This window comes from Vanellus vanellus, assembly GCF_965231255.1.
Source record: "Vanellus vanellus genome assembly, chromosome: 5".
NCBI classification, from domain to species: domain Eukaryota; kingdom Metazoa; phylum Chordata; class Aves; order Charadriiformes; family Charadriidae; genus Vanellus; species Vanellus vanellus.
In genome coordinates this window covers 82,129,639-82,135,638 of record NC_138910.1, presented here as the reverse complement: position 1 = coordinate 82,135,638, position 6,000 = coordinate 82,129,639, and positions in this window count along the sequence as shown.

Sequence of the window (6,000 nt, the reverse complement as noted above, 5' to 3'; positions counted from 1 at the left end):
TTCTCTGGCTGTTGTGCTGCTGTGTCCAATATCCCTAACTTCCTTATATCATCTACATGAGTGACTCTGGATCACTTCCACCGGTTCCACCTTCCCCCTTTTTACTCTCAGTGCTCTTTGCACACTCCAAAAGTATACACAATTTCACGCTTAACAACTCCTGCTGTTAGAAGTGATTTATAATAGGATGTACATATTTATGAGATACTCTCAGGGCACTGCCTGAGAAAGTTTTTTTCTTTTTTTGTTCTTTTTTTCCAGCTGTGAACTCCTGTCCCCCCTGGCATAGGCTGGAGTTTGACCATCCACTGCCAGGAACCATGAACACAGCGTGGCAACCGTGGCGCGCTAGCTGGAAGCTTGCTGCTAGAGCCCGGGCTTAGCGTGCACGGGGGCTCACCTCCTTCCAGCGGGACACAGGGTGAGAGTCCTCCTCCATCCCATCTTCAGCAGTGACCTGCCCTGGCAGAGCATCACGTGGGCTTTGGGCAGCACGGACCCTGTCCTCAGTGCGTGCGTTTTGTTCTGCAAGCAATTGTAACAGATTACAATGACCGAACTGCAGAAGTTTTGGGTTGTTTTTTTTTTTTTTTTTTCTAAAAGAAAGAATTTGAGACTAAATTAGTAGCTTGCTTGACCTTGAAAAAGATCTGGCTTGGCCCAGGAGCTGCTGGCCCACAGGTTCACCCTGACTGCACCAGAAGCTGGCTTCCTTCTGGGATCACAAGAATTCATGACTGCAAAACCCCAAAGCCTGTCCTCCTGCCCATGTGTGCGTGCATCTCTCAGACCCACGGGGATTCCTGCTGACAAACCTCCAAAACACGTATGTCCATGGTGCCATTAGCTTTTTCTCCTGATGTCTAGGATGAGGATTGCATCTAAACTGGAGTTTGAGCTCTTCTCCACAGGTCTCAATGGGTTTGAGCAGATTATCTGATCTTTGTTACGCAGACCTTGTACGTATTTCAAGACTACCGTGGCCCTTCTCTTCTTTCAGTTAAACCACCCTGTTCAACCCGAATGGACAATCTCCTTCTCCTAGATCTCACCGTCTGACCTTCAGTGCCCAGCAGCGGCTGGAGGGCTCCAAAAGCCTACAGTAGGCGGGTGCTCCCCTGGTCTTTCAGGCTGTGCTGTTTTCTTTGCTCTCTGAGTGTTTCATGTTATCATTTGTCCCCAGTGAAATGTACTTTCAGCCATTCCTGAACTTTGCGTGGGTCACCTGGCCCCTGTTGATAGCTCCTGGCGTACTAGCTGGGCAGTTCCCGCAAACTGCTGGCCCATAGTTTGCAGATTTTAAACAAAAGCATTAATGGAGCTGATGTAGGATGCAGGGCTGCAGAGCTCTGCCCCGTCCGTCCTTCCGTTTGGATAATGCTGGTTATTCTCCAAGACAGGTTTCCCAGGCCTTTCCCGTCTCCGGTGCGACGGCTTCACCGGGGCGGTGTTTACCGTGCTCAGGTCCGAGAACGCCCCGTGGAAGAGCACGGAGAGCCTCACTCGAGGCAAAGCTGCTCCTCACCACGGGGTCCACCGCTGTGCCTTGGGAAAATATGAGAGCGAATTGACGTGAGGTGCTCTTGAAAATCGATGCTGACTTTTTATTTTCCCTGTGTTGCCTTGCGAGGACTTACAGCTGGTTCGGTTGTTTATTTCAGTATTTCTCGGGGAACTGGAGTTAAGTTTGTACAGGTTATGGCTCTTCTGTTGACCTTTTGTGTCTGTGCAAGACTTCTTTCCCATGGAAAGTACAAAAGGGGAATTAAATCTCAGTGCGAAACAGGATGACTTAACATCTTACTCACTTACTGTTCTTACCGACCGATAGTCACGTAGAGCAGGAAGGAGAATTTTCAGAAACTTTTAACTTCCCATTCTTAGACTGAAAATTTGATGAGGTCAAATAGGTTCTCTTATAAAGCAGATTAAGAATTAAAGAAGTCAGAATTATTTACCTCAGATAAGTGGAGATGTGAAAGACATGTAAGAACGATCTTGCCAAAGTTTGGCTTGTGAACAGAATTCAGCAGAAACGTATTTCTGCAAAACAAGCGACAAAAAGATGGGTTGGAAAGCCTGCTGCCGCGCTGAGGCACCGTTACCGGCTGTGCGCAGCCGGGCAGTGCGGTTTGGGGGACAGTTAAGAAGGCAGTTTGCTCCTGCAGCAAGCGCTGCCCGTCTCTCCCAGAGGAGCCGGGGGCCTCTGCGGCTTCCCTGGGGTCCACGCGCTGCCTTGTGCCCGTTGTGCCCGTTGTGCCCGTTGTGCCCGTCACCAACACGAAGGCGGAGCGCAGCGCCGGCGCTGGGCACTGGGGAGGTGGGAGGTGGGGGGGTCTGAGCACATGGCTGCGACGTGCGGCGGTCGGGGTGCTGAAGCCCGGGGTGCTGAAGCCCGGTGTCCCCTCGACAGCGAGACCCCTGTTAGAGCGGGCGCTGGGGCCGGTAGAGCCGTGCCGGAGGAGAGCCCCAGCGAGAGCCGGCGCAGCCCTTCTGTTGGACACAGCTTTGTCCCCGGGAGCCGGGCGAGAGGCTGTCCCAGGGCTGCTGATGGCAGACGGTGGCAGGAACCTGCTGGGCCCCGAGGCTCCGTGGGGCGAAGCCTGGTGGGTCGGGGAGGCGCGCAAGGGGCTTGTCCGTAACGGCACTAGAACACCCCAAACCAGGACACCAGTGCTCGGGTGGCCTCGGTGTCCCTGAACCTGCTGCGGGAACCTGTTCCTCTGAGACCCGCAGGACGGGGACTGGCCCTGGCCCCTTCTCGGGGCCGTCCCCGTGCCCCCAGGGGCCCCCCGGCCGCTGTCCTCCTCCCCAGCTCCCGCCGGCCGCTCGCGGCGGCTTTACAAATGAGAGTTACGCAGCCGCGCACAAATGCTCGTAAAAGCGCCACACATAAGGAAATTCATGTCATTAATCAATTGCACAAACATTCATGTCAGAAAACAGTGAAATATATGCGAAACCCATTGCTGCAGATTGCCTTCTCCGCAATTAGAAGTGCAGGAAAATGTGTAATAAGTATCAAGTCTGTTTCCAAACAATTAAGGGGAGAATGAAACTTCAGTGTAGTCTCAACAGGTTTATAAAAAATGTTGCAGTGTTATGAATGTTAAAAACTGTGGACGCATCAATTTGCATATATCTGTACATGCGATTATCTACATGAGCGTGGGCAATAAATGGACTGTGATCTCCTGTGTAGCAGGAGCAAATAACTGCGGCTTGAACCTACGGCTTCTCCTGGTGTTTGCTTCTCTTTGTCCCTCGTTTGTGCTTGAAGGCAGTTTGCTGCTCCCTCTTGAAACTCAATTAGATGTGCTGGGGACGAGGTTAACTGGGTGTATTTGTGTGCCTGCGTCCAGGCATTCCCAGCGATGGGATCCCGACGTTTTCTGGACGTTTTGTAAGCGAGAAAAAAAATGCCATTGTGTAGTGCATAAGATGACTGGATCTGAGTGTTCTTACCCGTTCTGTAATTCTTTCCTCTCTCTAATAATGGCAGCGCACTTAAGAGTCCTGAAGAGACTTAATAAAATTTAATTTTTCAGTATAGTAGGCACTTAAATAACTTTTTTTTTTAGGAAAAGCTGTATGTAAGAACTGTAATCAAGAGTGCTGTGGAAAATATATATTGGCTTTTGAGTCTAAGGTTCATTAGAAGGACGCAAGAAAGAAGTTATGTCCTCGGTGTAAAGAAGCCACATTGAGAAGATGCAAAATCCCATCTCTCTCTGATTCTGGATTTCTTTCAAGAACTTGGCTTCCTCACATGCACGGACACATCTTACGACTCAGGCTTGGTGTGCTAGAGCTGCAGCGTCGTCCTCACGCTGTGGGCAGCCGGGGGTGCTCAGGGTGCTGCACACGTTAATTCCCAGGACGCTTCTGATGCACGTGTTTCCTTCCGACCAGCCTTTGCTGCCCTGTGCTTTGGCAATAGCTGTAGCCGTGACGTTGTGGGTACGGGGAGCAAGGTGAGCATTGCCGGGAAAATGCAATGTCCTCGTTGGAAAACCACAGACAGACATTTTGGTATATATATATATGTATATAAATTTTTTTTTTGAGTTTCATTCAACTCCTGATACAGTTTGGTTCCTTCTCCAGAGCAGAAAGCAGCTTGCTCCCCTTGTTTGTGGCTCCGGTTCTGCAGCTTGGCCCCGGGGGCGAACCCCGTGCCCGCTTTGCTCACGGGGAGCCGGGCCCGCTCGGGCAGGGGGCCCTTCTGCTGCAGACCCGTCTGTCTGAGAGCCGGAGATGCATCTTCAGTCAGCGCGCGGGCGCGCGACTGGGAAATCTGCTTGCTGTTAATATTTTCACAGCAAGAGCTGACCTGTGGATCGTAAGAAGAAGAAACAAAAGGGAGGCAAATATGGCCCCACTTATTTACAAATGTGATTAATTATCTGCGAGCAAATTTTGCTGTTGCAGATCTTATTTCTGTTTCTCCCCAGACGCGTTGAGCCTTTTTGTGTTCGCACTGGCAAACGCATAAACCCTCCAGTCAGATGACATGTGTCACTTAAACCTACCCCAGATCTGGATTTGAAGTATGTCAACACATTTAAAGTTGTTAAACTTAGAAGGAGTTTCTCTGCCTGCTCCTCAGTTGCCGGGAGAATGCAGAGTGTGTAGTTGGCTTTTAAAGCCGAACCCAAACACCACCATCTGATGGTACAAACAGCCGAATATTTATTTGATGTGTGTTAACAAACCAATATTGACGTTTTCGCACAAGTTCTGTGGCTGTGGGCGGGTTTTTGGGGCGCTGCGGAGGTCGAACCACGGCACTGCCGTCGGGGCAGTGAATTGGAGGTGCCTCGGGCTGTGCCTCCGTGGGTCTCGGCACCCCGCCGTGATTTCCCAGCTCGGCCCCGCCACCCCCGGGGCGCTTTGGGCTGAGCCGAGCAGGTCCCACCGGGGGCTCCGCTGCAGGGACAGCCGTGCCCGGGGCCAGGTCCCCGCGCTCGCCGCCCGGCTGGACATGGCCACGGGGCTCTCTCTGCCCTTGGCGGGTCCAGGGCTGCTCCTGCCCTCGGGGGAGACGCAGCCCAGCATCAGCAGGGCATGGCGGTGTCCCTGCCGGGGAGGGGGGAGGCACACAGACGGTGGGGAATCGGTTTTAGAGGTGGTGCCCTCCTCTCCCTTCTCAAAGGCTGAGCAAAAGCTAATGAAATCTGTGCTTTTGCCGTTATCTTTCAGTTTATAACGCTGCATTTAGAGCAGATTTAACCAAAGCGTTTGCAATCTGTCGCTATTTTGGGGAGGGGGAGGGACAAGGGGAGGAAGGGTAAGGCTGGAAGCCTGGCGCCGAGCAGCACCTACAGGACTCGGGGGCGAAGGCGGCCGGACCGACCGATACCCGCTGGGCTGCAGCATCCGTCCCCCCTCCCCAACCCCGTCCTCCCGGTCCCCGGCACGCACCGGGCGCTGCACCGCCCCACAGGCTCTCGCCGGAGCTTCGCCGCTGCCTTGTTTTCAGTTCAGGGGAGGAAAGACAGAGCATCTTGCATCTAACGAATGCCCTAACCAAAAGCAAGAGATTTTTTGGTTGCTTTTGGAAAGTAAACTATTAGGTGAGATTAAATTAATAGTGAAATTAAAACGTTGACTGAATCAGTGCCTTGTCTGCTGTTGATGACATGTACAGAACCGCACAGTCCGCACCGTCAGGTACAACGCTTTGGCAGCATGGAAATTTGCATTCATTACCGCCGCAGTGGTTAATCAAGAACTTTTCAGTCAAAACACCACTTCAGCTGTGTTTTTGCCATCCTGAGCTAAAACGCATATAGAATGCAGAGGCAGTTGGGCTGCAGCAAAGCACAAAAGCCTTTGGTGGAGGTGATGGGACTTGAGCCACTCAGGTGTGTTTCTCGTCCCCCCATCTCGCCGCACCCACACACCCACCGTGTCGGCCACTGGACTTCAGGCAGGACAGGGCTGAACACTCCTAAAACGTATGTACAGTTTCTTAGCTCTGAGTAAGTTGTTTCAACT